This window comes from Macrotis lagotis, chromosome X (assembly GCF_037893015.1).
Source record: "Macrotis lagotis isolate mMagLag1 chromosome X, bilby.v1.9.chrom.fasta, whole genome shotgun sequence".
Lineage (NCBI taxonomy): Eukaryota > Metazoa > Chordata > Mammalia > Peramelemorphia > Peramelidae > Macrotis > Macrotis lagotis.
In genome coordinates, this window is record NC_133666.1 from 534,712,682 (window position 1) to 534,735,783 (window position 23,102).

Genomic DNA, 23,102 nt, shown 5'->3' on the forward strand with positions numbered 1-23,102 from the left:
GGCAAGAATCTTACCAGAACTGACTAAAAGAGAACTACCCCTGTGATTGTCACAGGACAATCTATTCCCTTTACCTTTATAGAGATGGATAATGGAGGCATCCTTGAATTCTTTAGGGAATCTCATCTGCCTTCTCACTGAGCCAAGAGTCCTGTATCTCTCTAAGCTTTAAATTGGACTTTACTTTTGATGGAATTAAATGCTGCCTTCTTAGAAATAGATAAATTATCTGCTGGTAAATCCTGTGGATTTCTCATTTTGATTTAACAGTTTCTGTATTTTCCCTATCATTTTCATCTAACCAGTCTTGGTGTTTGCAAGTGTTCTGACCCAGACAGGCAAATACACCAGATCTCTTTTTCTGCTCCACTGTTGCCAACTATGTGTTGGCTCAATTTTCCCTCCAAGTTAACAACAAACTCTTCCCACTTACAGCGACACTCTAATCTCTTGACATTAATTCTTTTAGTATTCATTTTGCCTTGGGGGCCTCTACTTTGGTTGAATGTGACTATTTAGCTTAGAGAGGATGAGACCAGCACTGCATCACACATTGTCTTTGTCAAGCTCATATCCTGCCTTTCTCCTTTTCCTTAAGATCCCACAGTCTAATAGATGCACATCTGGGAAGTTTTATTGCATTTAGATAAATGAATTTAGGGATTTAGGGGTATACACTAAAAAAATTGATAAAATTATCAAGCATTTTTAAGAACCTATTCTGGGACTAAATGGTAGGGACACAAAAAAAAAGGGCAAAAGACAACCCCTGTCCTTAAGGACAGGTTACAATTATTGTCTAATGGGAGAGACAACATTCAATCATATAAATACAAAGTGAGCTATATACAGTGTAAACATGAAATCGTAACACAGGGAAGATACTAGAATTTAAAAGGGTTGGGGAAGGGTTAGGATTTAAGGGAAACCAAGGAATTGGTAGTCAAGGTAACGAGTATTCCAGGCATGGGGTACTGAATGAGAAATGTTTAGAAACTGAGAAATAGAATATTTTGTTTGTGGAACAGCAAGGAGGCCAGTGTCACTGAATCAAAGAGTACATGGTAGGGAATAAAAAGGTAGGAGTGATTAAGAAGAACTTTGAAAGTCAGAGCATTTATATTTGAAGCAATATGGAACCAATGGAATTGAGTTAGGGGTGTGACATAATGGGTCCTGGGTTTTAGAAAAGTTACTTTAGTGGATGAATGAAGGATGGATTGGGATGGGGAAAGACTTGAGACAAGCAGACCTACCATCAAGTTATCACAATAGGCATGAGGTGATGAAGTTCTACCATAGAGTGGTGGTCATGTCAGAGAAGAGAAGAAGGCAGATTTGAGATATATTGCAAGTACTAAATCGACAGGACTCAGCAACAGGTAAGAGTGGTGAGAGATAGCAAGGGGTCCAGGATGACTCCAACTTAGGTCCAGAGACTGTGGTCCTAGAGAGATGGATGTTGCTCCCTGCAGTAATTGAAAAGATGTGTGAAGGCATGTGTTGGTTGGAAAAGTTTAGGAGCAAAGATAATGAATTCTGCTTTGAATATATTTAGTTTAAGATGTCTACTGGACATTCAGATTTAGATGTCTGAAAGGCAGTTGGAGATATTACATCAGAAGTCAACAGAGCGGTTGGTGCAGATAATGATGAAGATCACCAAGTAAAGGGACAAAAGAATCCAGAACAGAACTCTGAGGGATACCTATGGTTAGAAGTACTGATCTGGAAGGGGATCCAGCAAAGGGTCAGAAAAGGAGAGTTCAGTTAGGGAGGACAAAAACCAGGAGTTTCGTGTTCAGAAAACCTAGAAATGAGAGTATCAAGGAGAAGAGAGATCACAATACTGCCATAGAGTACAGAGAGGTCAAGGAGAATGAGAACAGGGGAAAAAACTCATTAGAACTGGCAATCAAAAGATCTTTATTAACTCTGAAGAGAGCATTTAATGGTACCTTAAGCAATAAATGTAAAGAAACATTGTAAATAGTATATGAAATTACTCTGCAGGTTCACAACATATCTTATTTTGGTTGAAAGGAGTTCAAGTAAGAAAAAAAATTGGGGTTCATTGAACAAGGTGATTTCTAAGGTTGTCTCTTGGTTTTTTTGTATCTTATGAGTCTCTTTTGAATTTCTTAGAACACTAAAAATTCTCTTTACTAGAAATGACAGAGAACAAAAATATTTTCAACACTGTGAGCAAATATTTACAAAAACAATTGAACCACAATTTTAGCAAACTCCATGGTGCAGTTTCCAATTGCAGCCAAAGTAATACATTTTTTTCTTTCAGTCTGAAAAAAATGGTGGCTCTAAAGCAACAGAGGACGGGCACCACACAGGAAAACCAAATTAAAATATACTGGGACACAAGGACTGTTCCAAAGATGACTGCATACATAAAGCAGATCAAAGAGACAGTTTTAAACATCTAAACAAAGTAAAAAGGCAAAATACATTGTATAAACCACCCTCTCTCATTGCTCTCTATATAAAACATCCCTCAGGCAATATCCACAGGGAAAATCAATTTCCACATCATTTTAGTTCTCTAATTATGCCCCCTGTAAACAACGCCTTAGTGCTATGACATCAATTGAAATACAGAGTGATTTGCATTAAATATTAAAGTCACGATTCAAGTGGGCACTTCTAGCAAAGGGCTCGTGGGAGTCATCCACATAATGTTATTAAATTAGCAACTTAAAAAGGAAAGGAAAAAATAGCGTGTTTCTAAACATGTGTTCTATGGGGTTTCAGAACATTCCACTACAAGCTTTACAATAGCACTGACCTAAATGCTGCAGTCAGGGAATGGACTGACTCTCCCAGGGGACAACCAGACATTGCATTTGGAAATGTCAAATGATCTTTCATTTCTTTGGTGTGTGTTTGTTTTCCAAATTCCCAAAAGGAAGGTCATGGCAGTGCCTGGAACAGAATACATGTTTTCTGCCCTGACGCCATGCTTTAGTCTATGTGATTATTCTGGGAAAGAGAAAGGGACTCAGAAGCTCAGCTGGTCAGTTAAGTTTTTACTGTAGTCAAAGCTAAACAGTCTCCATTGAGCAAGTCAAGCAGATCCTCATGGTCCTCGACTAGTTTAAATTAGATTCAGTCACTATTTATTCAAGAATCTATAAAATCCAAGGTATTCTACTATCAGGAAGAGAAAAAATAAAAAATGTCAGTCTCAGCCTTTAAGAGGTTGAAGTTTATAGCCTACTAAGAGTTACGATCTACTAGCAGAGTTAATATATATGATATATAAAGTGGTATAGATATATAATATGATAGTGATGCAGAATATAGACATTCTACTATGCCTCTATATGTATATGTAGATGTCTATATCTATATTACCTATTTATATTTTTCTTTTCTTATATGTTTTACTTAGTATAATATATTCAGTATTTTATAGATGTGTTTTATATATATGACACAATAAATCATATATATGCAATAAACCTAGTATTTTATAGTTATATAGTATAGATATTTATTTATCATATATATTTATAAAATACACCTAATATTTTATTGATATATATGTATATTTAATAGCTATATATATAAAATAAAATACAGCCAATATTTTATTGATATATATACATTTGTATATATTTGTATTATATATATGCATTCACATTATACACCATTATTTTTATACCACACAGATATATCTATACATATTTATAGATATATACATAGACCTAAACATACATATATGTGTATGTTTTAGAGAGCTAAAGATAAATACATATTTATAGCTATACCAACACATTTATATGGGTATATCTATCTATGGAAAGACTGAGTATATACATAGATATACACACATATGTAGTGTGTGCATATAGTTATATATGTATATCTATAAAATACTGGGTGTTACATATATGATATATATATCTATAAAATACTGGTTACATTATATGTTTATTGGTATAATATGTAAATATATAATATTGTAGTGAGTAATATAGATTTGGAGATAAATTCTGTACATATCCCTATGTATATACCATACATAGGTAGCTATTATATCTTATAATATACATTCATGTGAGTCATATATATATGAATTGTGCCTGTGATTCTGAGTGCTTGTTTGTGCTGGATGTTAGGTTAGTAGTATTCTGATGAGATAGATTTAAAAGCTCAAGTCTGCTTTTTTGCTGAGTCTCCTTTTAGTCCTGTCCCAGTCCCAAACCATGTGATATTTCCTTCTCAGGAGATGAGCAAAAACTTTCAAATTGCAGAAGTCTATGCACATCCAAGTCATTCTTCTCACCTCTAGAAGAAGTTTTACACTTATATGACAAATATAGTGGGATAAAGAAGTTCAAAATATGATTATATATTCAAGGAAAGAAGGAGCATCTTAGGAGTTTGGGAACAACTTCATGGAAGAAGTCACTCCTGAACTAAGAATTTCATTAAAATGAGATGAGGAGACAGTACATCCAAGACCTGGGACATGTCATGTGTGATTTTATGAAGGCAAGAAATGGCAGAAAAGCATCAGAAAAAAAGCTATTTGTGTAGGGCAGATAACATTTTTGGTTTCATTCTTTAGTTCTCTATGTGTTGTAAAGTATACTTCCAAATGGTCCTTAACAACTGTATTTCACTTACTGTTGACTGCTATAATCCTTCCTAGTTGTCATCTGGGCTGATCCGTTCCTAAATAGAAGTCTTTCTACAACTTACCTGGCAAGTGACCACGTGCCTGAACAGTTACAGGTAGGAGGATCCTCCCACTTTCAGAGGTAGCCTCATTTTGTAAGAATTTTTTTTCTTATATTATTTTGTCCATTTATGATTTCTGCTCCTTGCTCTTAGTTCTGGCCTCTGTGGTCAAGCGGAATTTTATCTACTGCCTTTTCCACATTATAACTCTCTGAATACTTGAAAACAACTCTCCTGTCTTCTCCAAGTCTCCTCTATTCATCATCATATGGGATAATCTTGAGGTTCTTTACCAAGAAATTGATTTCAATCAATAAGCAAACATTTCTAAAGTATTTTTGGGCACTTCGCATTAGGCAGAGTACTCAGGATGAGAAGACAAACATAAAAAAAAATCCTTACCCTAATGAAGCTTAAATTCTATCAGTGAAGACTAACATCTATACATAGGCAAAAAAATATATAAAATTAAAAAAAAATTATTTGTGTTGTGAAGACCAGTAATGGGGAGGAAGAGGATGGATTGGGCATACAGAAAGACTGTGCATCGAGAATCTTTTATTTGAATTGAATTTTGAAGAAAACCAGGGATTTTAAGAAGTAAAAGTTAGATTGGGATGCTTTTCCAGTATGAGGAACAGCCCGTGCAAAAGCACAGAGATAAGAAAGAAAATAAGCAATAAAGGATGAAGGACAGTTTGACTAGATCATAAAGTGAAGGAAAATAGTGATATATAATAAAGCTAAAGAGGTAAGTTGGATTTAGGTTATAAAGGAGTTTGGATTTCATCCTTTTGAAAATAGGGATACACAGGAATTTATTGAGTGGGGGAAATTTTAGTCAGACTTGTGCTTTATGAAAATCTCTGACAATTGGGTAGAGGATGGGTTAGAGAAGCTAGAGACTTGAGGGGGGGGAATCAAGTAAGAAACTATTGCAATATAAACTAGACTAGAAGTGATGAAGATCTGAACTAAGTTGGTGGCTATGTGAGTTGAAAGAGAAAATGATGCTGATATGACATCAACAAAACCTGGCAACTGATTTTCTTATTCCCATGGTTGCTAGTGTCTCTTGATCCCACCAAAAATTAAAATTGCTTTGTCCTTATTTAATATGCATTGATGTGCATATTCTCTCCTTCAATAAAGACTCTTCAAGGACAGGGACTATTTCATTTTTGCCTCTGCATCATAAGTACCAGAAACATCTTGGGCACTTAACGAAGGCTAGTCAATTGATTGATTTGATTTTAAGAGAGACTTGGGAGTGTTTTTAGTCAGTTAAGAAAGAACAGTGAATAGAAAGAAATCAAGGATTACTAAGAGAACATTTAGCAGGACAATGTGCCTAAGGAGATGAGAAGAAATGGGATTGAAAGTTCACATAGAGAACAGAAACAAGAGAACATTGTATACATCAACAACAATATTGTGGAATGATCCACTGATGGATGCAGCTCCTCTCAGCAGTTCAGAGATCAAGGACAACCTTGAGAGACCTGCCATGGACCATGCTATACATAGAAAAAGACTTCAGAGTCTGAATTCATACCATGTTCACTTTTTAAAAGGTTTTTCTAAAAAAAACTTACCATATTTCCCCATGTATAAAATGAACCTTAATTTTGGGGCCTGAAATTTGAAAAAAAAAATTGTATTACATAAAGTTATTGAACTCAATCGTAAAACTCATACAATTTCTCATTACTGTCAAAACTCTCATCTGTTATCTTGTCTTCATCTGTGTTTGATGATGAATCACTGTCTTAGGAGAGGCTCTGACTGCTCACCTGCCTGTTCACTGGTCTGTGATTGACCACAAGACCTCCCTGGGCAAGTCTGATGTGAGGACACATGCTTGGTCCATTCTGTTTCATCAACCTGAAGCACAAATTATGTACTGCTTTGAAATCAAGTATGTATTTTTCATCAGCAATTCTTCTTGCCTCGTGCTAAACTATCTTTGTGGACACAGGAATCCAATGGCCCTTTGCTCTTCAATCCATCTCTTCAAATCCCTCTCTGCATCAGGCCAGTTGACTGACTTACCCCTCATGGCCTTCTTCTGCTGGGGTGTTTTCAGTAAGGTTTCTTCTTCCCATAGCCAGTCTTGAATTGTTTTCTCAGTTGGAGGAAGATCAAACAACACTCAGCAGCATAATTTCCATTCACTTTAGGAAACTGGATCACTTTGAACTTGAATTCAGCCCTGTACAAAAATCTTTTCTGAGCCATTTCTGGACATAACATTGCAAAACATAATCTAATATACCAGTAACAAATGCAAAACAATGAATGCAAATTCAACAAATACAAAAAAGTGGGAAATATATGTAATAAAATCTAAAACCACTGTATAAGATACTCCCAGTTTTTAGACCCCAAATTTTTCATAAAAGGGTGAATCTTATACATGGGGAAAATATGGTATGTTGTGTTTTTTCTTCCTTTCTCAGATTATTTTTTTCTTTCCCCTGAATTCTAATTCTTCTTTCACAACATGACTAATGTAGAAATATGTTAAATAAGATTACACATGTATATCTTTTGCCAAACTGATCATCATCATAAGGAGAAGGGAGGGAAGGGAGAGTGGTAGAAAAATGTAACACTCAAAAATTTTCAAATGGAAGAATGTTGATAAACTACCATTGCATATAATCAGAAAAAATAAAATTTTAATTAAAATAAAATAAAATAATGAAAAAAAGTTCACACAGAGGGATTTTTTGGGCAAGGAAAATTCACCACTTATGGAGAGAGTGAAGAAAAATATAAAGTTTTATTTCAAGGGACTTTAAAGTGTGGAAGAGGCAAGAGAGATCTCAGTGACTGGACTGCTTTTGAAGTAAAGTATGAGGCAAAGTCATTAGTTGAGTATCTGGGGGGAGAGATAGTTTCAGAGGCTTGAGGATAGAGAAGGTTTGGATTTACTTTTAGTGGAACAGGTAACTCCAATTGTCCTTGCACTAGCAATGCATAGGCTTCCAAGGAAAAGCTCAGCAAATCAAAAGCTGTCATGCAGCTAATGACAAAGCCATCAACTAAGAGTCCCTTTATTTGTGTTCAATCAACAGCAGCATAGAATTTAAATTAGAGGCCACCCAACAATTTTTTGCAAGGTAATTTCACTTTGTTTCATGGGTCATGGCCTTGAATTTCTCTTACAAACAAGTTGACTCTCACAAGTGCATTAAAATTAAATAAGACTCTATGACAGATGGGACTACAGGGATAGCTTTGTCTAATAATCTAATGCCTTCTGACATTAAGTCAAGTGTAAAAGAGAGATGTGTGCTCACTGGAGTGTGCACTACCATCATGGAAGGTACCCCATGTAGAGTTAAGACATGAAGATTCCCTGATGATGATGTTATATTTAAAGAAGCTTGAAAACCATTTATAAAGCACCCACTTTGTGCAAGACAATGTACTATCCATTGAAAATAAACAAAAAAAGAAACAGGGCAAGCCTTCAACTACACAAATTAAAGAGGAAGCCCCTCCCCCCTTTTCCTTCCTTCCTTCCCTTTTCTTTTCTTCTTCCTTTTCTTCTTCCTCCTTTCTTTCTCCTTCACCTCTTCTCCTCCCTCTCCTCCTTCTTCTTCTTTCTCCTTCTCCTTGCTACTCCTTTTTCTCCTCCTCCTTCTCCTTCTCTTCCTCCTTCTCTTCTTCTTCTTCTTCTTCTTCTTCTTCTTCTTCTTTTTTCTTTCTTTTGGTTCTTCTCCTCTTACCACTCACCTACTTCTCCCTTCCTTCCTTCCTTCCTTCTTTCCTACCTTCCTTCCTTCCCTCCTTTCTTCCTTCCCTCCTTTCTTCCTTTTTATTTCTTCTTTCCCTTCTTACATTCATTAGCTCAAATTGATTTATTTGGGATACTAAAAGAATTTGAGAACTATCTCCAGTTTATTAAATGGATAATGTATCAGAAATTTCTGGAAAGACATGGAAAAGAAACACACAGAATAAAAAATTGAAGAGGGATTGTGAGCCGTATTTGTGGAAGAAATAGTCTTATTTCTTCCATTCAAGATTACCTGCAGCACCAGTAAAGCTTTTATCAGTTAAGAGGAAACTCAGGCACTACTTTTAGAGGTTCCCAGACACTACTTTATGAAGTAGTTTCACCAATGAGTAAGAGTTATGCAAACTAAATCAGGGCAAGACATAGCTTGCCAAAAAATTGCATGGCAAGCCCTTGAAAATATATTTTTTCTCTCTTTCCCTTAGTTGGCCATGTTACAATATTCCCATAGCATCAACTCCAACAGAGGAGGCTCTTGTGCCCTCAATAAGACTTCGATGTCCTCTGATGATTTCTTCACAATAACAAGAGGTGGGATCTGCTGATGTCTTACTCACCCTGGCACAGTTTGGTGTCTGGTTATGGATTTTTTTGTTGGTGTTGCTGTTTCACAGTCTTTGTAATCATGTAATCTTATCCTGCATTGAGAGCTTTTGAGGATGAGCCAGTCCAATGAATGAAGGAACACTCCTAGCTCCTAAGAATTCTCAGTGGCATGACAGATTGGTGAACAGGTTGTGGCAACTTTGATTCTGTCATACATAGAAGGCACTAAGATATTTAGGCTAGCCCTATCATTATCTGTATTTCTATTACAGATAAATAAAAAGGAAGGTTTTTGAGTACTGACTAAAAGCCTGGGTAAGCCCTACAAAGATGAGACATGAAAAATCTATTAATGGAATAGGCAGAAAAAAATATTTGAACTTCACGGAAGTTTCCAAGTCCCTGAATGATCTATCACTGATCATGGATACACAGAATAGACTGACTATGAACAGAGGTCTTATTGGCTCAAATGATCTATAACTACTCAAAAGGTTTCCTTGACCTAAAACATTGATCACAATCTATACAGTTACATGCCATGTTACTGTAGCTATTTTAGCTGACACTTCAGGAGACCTAGGACCAAGCTACTCATTAATTCAGCACATTTTCAAAACACCAAGAGTTTCTTTTGGCTGATCCAGTTTAAAGGATGAAATTTTAATTGATTCAGATCTAGAAAGTAATCAAAAGAGGAAAAAGACTGCAGGAGAACAACTTGAATAAAACAAAGACAATTTTAGTGATTTTATTTATATCTCCATTTGTGAAAAATTGGTATACCACATAGTATAGGAGGTATGTTTAATTCTATAAAGTCTTCCTCAAATACATAAATCATGATGTGTAGGCAACTGTATTAAGACCGTTGCAAAGTGAACATATGCTATAGCAAGATGGAAAGGCTTCAAGTTAAACTGGTGATGGATTTTATGCCTAACATAGGAGAACCAGCTTATCTGAGATGAAAGAGATCCATCACCTGAAACCCATGAAACCATGAGCCTTTCATTCACAGCAATTAACAAAAAATGTCCACCTTCAAAGGAGTTATGACCTACATAGACAAAGGAAGCGCCTGCATAAGGAGCTCACAGATTATTCAATTAAGTAAATATTATCTACCTGCTTTGTGCAAGACACTATACTAGGCACTGGCAATACAGAGTAATAGATGACCTTTAATTTGCACAATGGGAGGAGCACCCTGATCAATAAGATCACAATCCATTAAAGTTTTTGAAATATTTAGTAGTCATCTGTTTAAAAATGATCATTAAACTCATCATTAAAGGTATCTAAGGAGAATTAGTGGAATAGAAAAATTCCAGGTTAGGAAGGGATCTGGAGGCTACTTAGTCAAACCTGTACCTGTACCTGTACCTGTACCTGTACCTGTACCTGTACCTGTACCTGTACCTGTACCTGTACCTGTACCTGTACCTGTACCTGTATGTGAACAAGAATTCCTTCTACAACATACCCCAGTAGTGGTCATATAGTCTTTGTGACTATCAAGTGAAGAACACCTTGTCTTCTGAAAGAGTCCAATCTATTTTTCACAGAATTTCAGAGTTGCAAAAGAATTTAGTAATCATCTATTTTTACTGTATTTGAGACCATCATTGTAAAAAATAGCTTATCTTAGAAATATTCTCCATTTCTTACTCCCTTTAGGGGAGTGGATAAAACTGATTTCTCCTTTATCACATTCTCTCCACCCATTACAGTCAGGTTAGGGCATGGCCTGATTCCTGGGGGGGGGGGGGGGTTGATGGTGGGGTGAGAGATGTCCCAAAGGCCCTAATGTTCAAAAGGGAAATATCAAGATTAGTTCATGAGGCTTTGGTCTAAGGCAAAGATCCTATTTCCAAATGGCTTCCTTGATCTGCAAAGTTAATAAGCTTCAAAATACAGATCTTTAAACAAAATACAGAATTAAACATTTTAAATATAAAAACTCTGAACTATTGATCAAGTTGTAAATAACATCTCCCAAATGGGTAAATTCTATGCATACACTGATTTTCTCCTTTACACTCTTTAGCAAAGATATTCAGAATGCAATTGAAATTATCTTGACTTTATCTAAAAGATCATTAAAATACAAGAACTAGAAAGCAAATTAAAAAGAGCTAAGAAACACTTGGAAAACAATTCTATCTCTTAACATGTGACAATAAAACAAAAGGGAGAAGCAAAGAGTAGATTAGTTTACCAGTGGTGTAACTATTTTTTCAGTTGGTAATAATTCAGTTACTCCTCTTAATTCTCTTAAGAGCAAAGTAGAAAGCCTCTATTTATTGACAGGGCTTATAGTCAGTTCTTCTTAAGAAGTATCTGTGATCTGCTGCTTCCAATTATTATGACAGTCAAAATTCTCTTTTCCCTTCCCTGATATTCTTTGAAACACATTTTGTCTCCCACAAAATGATTTAAAATTACCAATGGAGTTGAAAGCTCTTCATTCAAGTCTATAAAAACTTCATCTCTTCATCTTGAGAAAAGCAACTCCCAGGATGTTAACAACTTTGTGTACCCTTCAAAATACCCAAACTGAGCTTGGTCCAAATGGTTTGACTATATATATATATATATATATATATATATATATATATATATATATAGTTGAAAAATATTCATTTTATAACTTTTCTTATAAATAATAATTCAACTTCTTCCAATGAAAAGGAACTCAATGCCTCCTAAAGAGCCTCTTTCCACTTTGGGGTGATATCAACTTCCTGATGTCATTGGTCCTCTTCAAGAAGGAAGGGAAAACAACAACAATAACAACAATGATTCTCATTTTTAGGAAATATTTTCTAACCCAAATCCCAAATTTATCTCTTCACCATTTCCATTCATTCCTCTTGGTTGTTGATGATATTTGTCCTTTGTTCTCAAAGAAGACAATGACATCAGGGGAAGTGATGCCATGATAAGCACATGAATTAGATTGGAGTGAGGAGTGTGTTGTGCTAAGTCACCAGTCTCAGTTTTTCCTCCAGAGCCATCTGGGTCCAGTAGCCAGATATGGATCAGGATGACTGGAGATAATGTTGATAAGAATCAATCAGGTTTAAGTGACTTGCTCAAGGTCACATAGTAAGTATCAAGTATCTGAGGCTAGATTTGAACTCCTATCTTCCTGAATCCAAGACCAGTGCTCCATTTACTGTACCACCTACCTGTCCCATAAGAACCTCTGAAGCCTAAGAAAAGAAATCTAATCTCTCTTCCTGGTTTCAGTTCTTCAGTTCCTTGAGAAGAACTTATACATCTTCTACTTTCCAGGTTAAATATCCCCCTCCCAAATTCCTCCAAATAAACCTTATATATTATGAACTCAAGGCTCTTTACTTAATAGTTATCCTATGAACACTCATTTTTCCATGTCCTTCAACACGTGGTACCTAGAACTGAACATAGTACTATACTGTATATCAGGTGTGGTCAGACCAGAGTAGTATCATGTCAGCTTCCTTTGACTTGGGCTGTCTTAACATCATCCAAATTCCAAAACAATTTTTTTCTGATATATTTCAAGTCATATCTTCTAACAGAGGGAAAAAAGGGTAAAAATATTGGCAATTAGTTCAGTAGAAAAGGGTGGGAATGTCTGGCCTTAGAGACCAAATCCAATTGAATTATTTTATGTTCTATTGATAGGGTGATAATTTTAATGAATTTGAGTGAGGGTGTGGACTCCTGTCCTCCTGACTCCAAGTCCACTGCTCTATCCACTGCAACTTATATTTGACTTCCTATTGATCCCAATAGACATGACCAAGCTCATGTACTTACATGTAAAACTCTCAGATCTCAGCTTAAAACCTGTTTGTTCATGTTCTTTGTATCTCATGCACATGGAAAAAGTGATCTAACCCTAAAAACAAAAAAAAATCATCTAAACCTTCAAAGGTACTAGTGTGACTGGGAATATTAAGATACAAACTCAAAAGAAGACAATGACTTGAAAATATCTGTAAGTAAAGCCTCAAGAAAAACACGTATTGGGCATAAGCCCAATAAGAATTGCTAGAAAAGATAAAGAAAGATTCTTTTAATGAGCAAAAAAAAATAAAAATAAAGTAAAAATCATAGAAAAATAAAGAAGGAAATGAGAGTAGTACAATAATTTTATGAAAAGAGAATTAAGAATTTAGTTAAAGAGGCACAAGAATGATGAAGAAAATAATTTCCTCAAAAAATCTAAATTAGCCAGGTAGTAAAAGAGGTTCAAAAGCTCACAGAAGAAAACAATGCCTTAAAAATTTATATTGATTCCATGAGATATCAAAAACCAATAAAATAAAATTTTAAAACTGAAAAAAATAGCAATGTGTAATCTCTCACAGAAAAAAGTAATTGAGTTAGTGATTGATAATTGAGAAATAATTCAAGAACTTTTGTACTACCTAAAAGCAATATTAAAAAAAACCTAGACATAATATCCCAACAAATTATAAAGGAAAATTTACTCAACTATTTTAGAATCAAAAGACAAAGTAGAAATTGAAAGATCAACCAACTACCTTCTGAAAGAAATCCCAAAACAAAAACAGGTCCTAGATCAAGTAGTCAGAAAGAAAGAATATAGAATCTATGAAGCCCCAGAAAGGAACACACAGATGTATAAGTTATCACCATGATGAAATAGAGACTTGAAATATGATTTTTCAGGAAGACAAAAGATCCAGGATTACAAGCAGGTATAACTTTCCCAGAAAAAGTGAGTATAATCCTATAGGAGAAAATATTTAGTGAAAGAGGACTTTTAAGTATTCCTGATAAAAAGACCAGAGTTTAATAGAATATTTGATTTTTAAACATGACTCAAGAGAAGCATAAAAAGGAAAATATAAGAAAGAAACCATGAAAGATTTCAGAAGGTTAGACTACATTAGGGAAGATGATACATAAGACATATAAGAATTTTATTATTCTTTGGACAGAAAGAGTCTATATGGAGGGTATGTGTGTGAGAGCCTATTATGTTAAGATGATTTCAAAAGAAGAATGAAGGGGTGCCCCAAAAAGAATTCACTGGGAGAAGAATGAGGAAAATTATCTCATTTAAGAGTATGGAAATATGCTTTTTCTACCCCCTGCCCGATGTAGTTTCATTCCAACTCTGAAATTATGTGATGCTGTGAAGAGCAGAAAAGGTTATTTTGAAGATAGTGGGTTCTTGACATATTTCAACCATTTTTGGTTGGTCTTGACCATTTTTCAGATATGTTATAGAGCAGATTCTCATCTAGTTACAATTGGACTAAATTGTCCCTTGCAATCTCATGACTTTGAGATTTTGTAATGTTCTTAATTGGTATAAATTTAATTATCATTTCTATATACTCCAAAATTTCACTGAATTTGGAAACTCATTGACAAGGGTATTCTCCTATATGGCAAATAAAAACCCATCTATATGATATCCAGTCCTTATATATCACGTGAACTCTTAGCTTTCTGGTTGATTTGTTTCTGTTCACTCTCTCACCCTACTAGGTAATCCATCTTTGACATCCCTACAAAATACAGTTACTAAGGCTCAAGTCTAACCACATCATGTTCCCTCTAAAATACATGGTATGTTTATGCATTTTACTTTAGAGCCAAAAAGAGGCAAATAGGCAAATTTAGGTCAAGATAAAAATAAACATTTCCTAGCAATTAGAGCTATCCCAAAATAGATTGGACTGCCTTGTTCTATCTTCTCAGAATTATTTCATGTCAGTAAAATCACAGTTGTAAACAATACAAATATTGGAGTTTTAAGAATTTTTATGCACTTAACTAAATCTGGCACTTCTAAAAGAATTAAAGAGACAAAATGAATGTAACTTGAATATTAAATGTTATTCCATAAATGAATAAATAGAAAACTAGAACATGTACCTTTTATAACTATATCTGGGGGAAAATTATTGACTAAAGAAGGGGAAAAGGTGTTCACCAAAGGCAAAATGTGTAATTCTGGCTACATGAAGTTGAAAAACTTTTATATGAACAAAATCAACACAGCAAATCAAGAAAATCATTTGAATAGGGGAGGTGGAGAAACCTTTGCAGCACATATCTCTGATAAGAGACAAATATCCAAGATCTATAAGGAACAAACACAAATATTTAAGAGCAAGAGTAATTCATCAGCAGATAAGTGGTCAAAATGAAATGAACAAATAGTTTTCAAAAGAATAATTGTGAATGATTAACAAGCATATAGAAGACTGTTTCAAATATTTAATAATAAAAGAAAAGTAGCTCCATGAAACTCTGAGATTTTATGTCATCCCTAACAAACTGACAAAGGTTACAAAAGTCATGAATGGTCAGAATAGGAGTTGTGGAGAGTTAGGTACACTTAAGTATTGGAAGCAATGAATTTATACAAATACTCCAAAGCGAAATTTTTCTAAAAATGCACAAATCCTTTGATCCAGACATCCTACTGCTAGACCAGTCCTCAAGTATATGCAAATATATCTACAAAAGGTCTTTTATAATGGCAAAAAAATTAAAAATAAAATAGATGTTCATCTGTGATAGGAGTGATATACTAACCCTTCCTCTCATGTAAGCTTAAGCTAATTTTTCCTTAAAAATTATTTGAGACTTTGTTGACTGAAAGGACTTGAGTGTTGACATCATTGGTTGCAAAACGGTTAGGTTTATCTGATATTTAACTATTAGAACATAATGGGCATCTCAGACATATTTGCTCATCTTACTTAATGTAAGATGTCCTTAATGCTTATCCTTATTAAATATCCTTCTGCTATGATTGTTAACTGTTGAATAATATCTAAATTCCAGTTTTGAACTAAACTGAAGAGTTACTAACCTGAGTCAGGCGCAGTTCAGAACACCACTGATTGGGTAATGAATGCACACAAACTGTGCTATATGAATGTAAAGGAATATTAACATACCTTAAGAAACAGTTATGCAGGGTGAAGCAAGCAGAAGCAGAAAAAAAAATATATAGACAAAGACTTCAACAACATAAATTGAAAGAACAACCACAAAAAAGAGTCAGGTCTGAACACTGAATAATTAAAATTAACAAGCTTGGCTCCAAATAATAATGTAACTTCTTTGTAGAAGTGGTAGCTATGGATGTGAAATATACCTTAAATTGTTGAATTTAATATATTAGGATGTTTTTCCCTTGAATTGTTTTTTTTAATTTTTCTCTTATTCCTTTATAAAAGGAATGGCTTTCTGGACTAGGGACATGGGACACACTGAGAGATAAGAGTGTAATAAAACCAAAGAGAGTAATTTAAAATAGATGTATGATGCATATGTATATGCATATATTTCTTTTTGAAAAATACATGGAATGTCTCTGATACAGTAGGTAAGTTATATATGAGACTAATGAACAAAAATGATACAGGATAAGAAAGTGCAAGAGAATTGTCTTCTATACTAGAGGACTATGGACAGATAGACACATTAATACATGATTGGTAAGTTGTAAAATGGTATAAACATTTTGGTACACAATTTTGGATTTAATCAAATAAAGTGACTAAAATACTCATATATTTTGAACTAGACTATTATTGGACTGATCTTTCATAAGGAAAAAAACAAAAACAACAACCCAATAACCCATATGATCCAAAATATTTATAACAATACTTTTTGTGACAGCTAGAACTGGAAAGAAAATAGATGTCCTGTTTTTGGAAAATAGATAAATTATGATGCATAAACATATTAATATGTTATAAGAAATGAAGTGATAGATGAATACAGCAGAGTCCTTTGGCAATTTGGTGAAGTCTATTGACTGATTCTCAGAATACAAATGAATAAAAAATGAAATACATAGAATTACAAAGGAAGGGTATTATGTTAAATTCATTTATCACATTTTTTTAAAATTCTCACACCCGAGGTTAAAAACCTCTGATTTAGGGCGGCTAGGTGGCATAGTGGATAAAGCACCAGCCTTGGAGTCAGGAGTACCTGGGTTCAAATCCGGTCTCGGACACTTAATAATTACCTAGCTATGTGGCCTTGGGCAAGCCACTTAACCCCATTTGCCTTGCAAAAACCTAAAAAAAATTAAAATTAAAAAAAAATAAAAACCTCTGATTTAGAAACAGCCTAAAACAGAGTGGTCAGCCCTGTTTAGCCCACACCCCATTGTTTCAAAAGAACTCCACTATATGAATATATCTGTCCATGTGTGCATATGTACATACCATGGTTCTAAGAGGAAGCTACTATAGATTTAATTAGAAAAATTAAGTCAATTATTATTTTTCTGTTATTTATACATCAATATTCATATCTATACAAACATTTACTTGGCATATCTCTCTCCTAAAATAATGTACATATTCCAGATTGCATCACTAATTAGATTAATTGATATATTTGTTTTAGTAGTCTATCCATTATCCTTCCTCCCAAATCAATTAAGTGTATATGCTAACATTCATTAAGTGCTTCAGTATTATTCACCCCATGTCCTATATCCTGCCTGATGGGTTTGAATTGTTTTGTCATCCATGAGTAGAATGAAATCATTCTGATTTTCAATCTAAATCAAAATGATGATTTTTCCTAAGAAACAGTGAGACTGGGGCAGTTAAGTGGCACAATGGATAGAGTACTGGTCCTGAGGTCAGGAGGACCTGAGTTCAAATATGACCTAGCTGATCTTGGGCAAATCACTTAACCCCATTACCTAGCAAACACTAAAAATAAAAGTGAGACTTATGAAAAATTATAATTTTCATGGAAGTCAACTCAGAGACAAACTCTAGAAAAACTAGCCTCATTCTGGACAATGATAAATTTATCCTTACAGTGATAGAAAAAATAAAATAAAACTAGCCTCATTCTGGACAATGATAAATTTATCAGTGATAGAAAAAAAAAACAAGTATATCTGGTGTTGAATGCAATGATAGAATTTTGGGTTAAGGAGGAATAAAAAAGCAAAACTAATGAGTTTTGAAGCAAGTAAGCAACAAAAAGAAAAAATCAAAGTCTATATAAAACATAATAAATTTGGTGTCACATAAATTGGAGTTAGAGTTGCTTTTTCTGCCTGCCTATGAGTTTCTAATGCCTGTCAAAGACAAATGGAATACAAATCATAGGAATGAATGAACATTCTGGGAATGGAAAATGAAGCAGGAAGTTTTTTAAGAGCAGTAGCTTTTGCTGTATTCTGTAACAAAAATTAAAAATAAATGACAAACTCATTTATCAAGGAGTTTCTCTATGCTTTAGAAAGGATTATATTTGAATGTGTTTTGAGAATAATCCCCACTGCCTATCACTCACAGGAATATTGATCATGAGGAATTTTTTAGACATGTCTGAAAGAAGGAAAAAATTGTTCAATTAGTCAGAGTCGGAGTCAATAAACATTTATTAAGTAACTACTGTGTTAAGCACTAGGAATATAAAACTATATATAAAACAATGTCTACCTTCAAGGAGTTCACAGAGGTAAAATTGATAGCTCTTGCCAACAGATTTGATCAAGTCATTTATGCTCTCAGGCCCTCAGTTTTCTTTTTCTATAAAAAAGAGTGAATTGGACTATTTGATCTCTAATGCTAATCCCATTGAAAATTCCATGATTCTAAAGTGCACATGCAACATTGAGGAAAATAAATCATTTTGCTTAGCCCTATTGGATGTCTCATGGTTATATAGTTTTATTACAACCTACAAACCACAATATTTTATTGTATTTATAATTTTTTCTTCGTGAATTCTCTCTTTACTTGTTGATATCAGAGCATTTTTATCATGGCTCCTGTTGACCTTTCATAATGCTCTAACCAACATGCTGGAGATTTTCCTCTAAGAAATGGTTGTTTTTTGTTTTCCTTTGTTCTTCCTATACTGAATCTCCTTATTTCATTCAAACTAGAAATAAAAGAGTCACTCACAATGATCCCAATGGTTATCAATCTAGCTCAACCTGCTCCCTATTTCTGACCTAACTTGATTCTTCCTCCTTAGGCATCCTGGTGAACCTAGGCTCCCAGGTACTAATGGGTTTTTTTTTATGAGACAAACAAAAGGCTTATCCCTGCAGCAGCTCAGATAGACTAAAACAAATACCCTAGCCTCAGCCTCCTCATTAGCAGGTACTGTGGATATGGAGCATCATCCCCAGTTTTAATATGCATATACTAATGTAACATTTGCCTTCTCCAAGATATAGCCAATTAATCCTTTTTTCCAATCATGCTTATCCTTGATTATATCTTTAATGACATTTGTCTGGCTGGAGTCCATACATTGGGGTAACAAAAATATAACTTATAAATTTAATGGGGCACAGTTAGGAGTCTGACTAGAATTATAATAATGATAGCAACAACTAACATGTAGATAGTGTTTATTACATGCAAAATATTGTGCTAAGTCCCTTACAATTAAAATCTTATTTGATCCTCAAAACAACCCTGAGAGGTAGGTGCTAGTATTATCTTCATTTTATAAATAAGAAAACTGAGATCGATAGAGACTAAGTATCTTGCCCAGGGTCACACAACAAGTGAGTGTCTGAGGGCAGATATAAATTCAGGTCTTTCTGACCCCAGTGCTAATGCTCTATATAACTACCCGTTGTGCCATCTATTCACATCATTGCAATATGTTGAAACCTACTTGCACTCAGCATTGTCAATTTTGGTTTTTTAAAAGTCACACATTTTCTTTGATTTATCATCATTCAGTTGAAGTAAACATGCATTTGTTAAAATGCCTACTATATGGGTTGGTGTGCTATTATTTTAGACCTGTCTCTTTGTGAGCGCTTTAGGGTTTTCTTGGAAATGATATTGAAGTGGTTTGTCATTTCCTTCTCCAACTCATTTTACTGATGAGGAAACTGAGGCAAGCAGGATTAGGTGACTTGTAGCCCTAAGTGTCTGATGCCAGATTTTGACTTCAGGGTCAATCCAATACTCAAATTTTTCAGATGCAACATGGCCCACTCCCCTCCTATTAAATTCTTGTCAAGATCGTTTTACACTGTCATGGTGACTCATAATATTGTGGATAAGTTTGAGGTCACCAAATAGAGATCAAGAGTTAGTGAAAAGTGGGATTTTAAAACTGCTCAGGATTTATTATAGAAGATTGCAAAGTATACACTTTAAAAACTTTTTTCTCCTAGAAAAGCAATAAGCACTTTTGAGGTCAGGCTATTTGAAGTTTGAATGAGAATGACAGTGAGAGTGGGGGGGGGGGGGAAGGAGGGGGAGGGGGAGGGGAGGGGAGGGGGGACAGACAGCCAATAGGACTGACATAGTCCAACCACATGGCATGGGGCCCATGGTTTCCTGGAGATTGGGTCACAAAGAAGCAAGAAGGGCCAGCTTCTTTTTTTATTGGCTACAGAGTCAGCTTTATTTCATTCCACCAGAAAATACAGAAGAGACAATGTACAGAAGACTCATAAACAATGCAGAAAGGGACTAATATAAACCTTCAAGCAACCTGTACAATTCTTCCTCTCTTATGGTTCCATTTGTTTTTTACTGCATCCCAAACTCCAACAGAATAAATGATGCTCCATAATTTATACTTCCCTGGAAAGGGAATTAGGGCTGTTAGTCTGCTTATAGATGTTTCCATTCCAGGAAGAATTTAAGTCCTCAAAAGGATGATTGTGGCTTCTTGTTAAATGCACTTCTGTAGTCAGTTGGACAAAGGGTGGCACTTGGGGAGTGTTCTAGCACCTGGCTCAGGTAGTCTCCAATAGGCAAGCTATGCACTGGTCCTTCCTGTCTCAAGGTGCATGACTTAGAAATCCAACATGTCATTTCCTGTCACACCAGCATAAACTTGACTCATAAATGGGCAAGCAGGTAGCTAGAAACCAGAATCTGGAGAAAAGGGGATGCCGGAGGAAAGGTGAACAATCCAAGACCACTCCCATCCTCGAATGGAGTCATTTTGAACAACAGAATTGCCCAGATAGGTACAAATATTTTTCTTCCACAAAATTTGTTTCCAATTACAATAGCCCCCCCATGTTCATAATTCCCTGCGTCAATATTGTATATTCTTTGGGGAAAAAAAAAAACAGAGGTGAAAATCTGAACTCAAAAGTTCTCTTAGGTCTGGCAGGTAGGTTTGGGTAGAGAGAGAAATGAGAAGGAGAGCTATGGAAATTCTCTAGAACATTTCTAAATTTTAAGGATTCTAACCATGAAGATAATCTGCATTGTGAAGCACAGATTTAGAACCAGAAGAGTCCTTAGAGTCCGTTGAGTTCAATACTCTCATTTCATAGAGGTACAGAAAGGACTTGCCCAGGATCTCACCTCTAATATCCTGAGGCATGATTTGAATATGGATCTTCCTGATTCCAAGCCCAGGATCTTTTCTACCACACTTACCACAAGGGCAAATTGAGGACAAATGTAAACAATTGAATGTATTTAATATTGGGAAATAATAAGAATGTTTTTCAATTACCAAATTATTTTCTTTTTTGTGCCAATGCTCTAATTATTGAGAAAAACCTTGTATCTGAGGTACTGTCATTATTAAATTAAACATGAAGTTACTATTCAAATGTTCTTGCCCTAAAGCTGAATAGTGAGAAGAACTATTGAATGTGAGAGTACCTTTAAGTTTAAGACTCCAATCCATTAGTTCTGTCTTTCTCTGTCCCTTCACTCTTCATCCTCTCTTGGTTCTATCAGGGTTGTAGAATGTTTAGATACAAACAGCTGTAGGTGATTTAGATACATGGTGGGTAACAGTATAGACACATTTTATTAAAATCAGAATCAGGGGATATGTTTTCCCAAGTTCTCATTTTTTTAAATAAATGCCATTCAACAGAGGAATACAAATATTTGTTACTTCGAAGCCTGACAAACAGATGGAAAATTCCACCTGGAAAAATGTATAGTTTTGCCAAGAAATAAAATTGTATAATAACCCTTAATGATGCCCAGTATAAACCATTAGACTGCATGTTATATAAACTCTACTAATTTATTAGAAAAGGAGTGGCAGATAAAAAGATCATGGTTGATTGGTTCACATATGGGACAAGGAAGGGAAAAAAGCTTGATTTTCAAGTCTAACCACGTCAAGAAATGACAGTTAAGTGGATAAAATTAATGATGCCCTGCAAAATAGCGTGCAGCATACAGGGAGGAGTAAAGAAGGAGGGAAGCTCCACAGAAGCTTGGTGCTGCCTCATAGATATTCATGCATTGGGGTTAATGCCTACCTAAACACAGTCCCTCCCCGTCTGTTCTCCTGCCTGAAGGACACCACTTCTATACTGTGGCAGTCTTGATACAATTTCAAAGGACCACATGCCCCCAGTGAAATCACTTTAAATAAGCAATTTTCTAATGGAGTTATGCTGAGAAGGAAATAATAGTGGATCACACAGCAAACCACAAAACTCACCACTCTTCTTACTAACAAATAAATGGTCCCTTTCTACAGCTTCATTAATATCTGTTCAATTCATTCAGAATTTATTAATTGTCTAGAGTTTGTTAAGTATTGGGGATTCAAAGATACATTGAAATGAATGCAAATGAAACCAGTGAATGAAACAAAATGAAACCATTCTTACCTTCCAGAAACTTACCTTCTAACAGATGCAACAATCATGAGATAAAGAGACTTACCTGGAACAGGAAATGTGTGGTGATGAGGCTGAAAAAACTAGTTTTGACATTTAGTACTGGTGTAGTATTGGGCAAGTTCTCTCATATCCCTGGACCTCAGTTTCCTCATGTAGATTAAAGTAGAGGCCTCATCTCAGAGCTTACTCTTGAGTTTAACAAATCTAGTCACCTAGCTGCCCTCCCCCCAGTAGAGATTAGAAAACACAAAATCCAGAGCATTGGATTTGTAATTTGAAAGCCTGGTTTGAATGTTATCCCTTGTATAATAATAGAGAAACAATAATAATCATATATATCTATATATTAGTATGTATATATATATTAGTATGTCCAAAGTATTGTGATAAGAGCTTACAACCATTATCTCATTTGAACCTCACAAC

The 23,102-nt window shown here is 34.9% G+C and overlaps 1 pseudogene; it reads left to right on the forward strand.

Moving 5' to 3' along the window:
- The first annotated feature begins 2,927 nt into the window (after window positions 1–2,927).
- LOC141499337 (large ribosomal subunit protein eL31-like) overlaps window positions 2,928–23,102 on the forward strand; it is a 37,661-nt pseudogene continuing 17,486 nt past the window's right edge.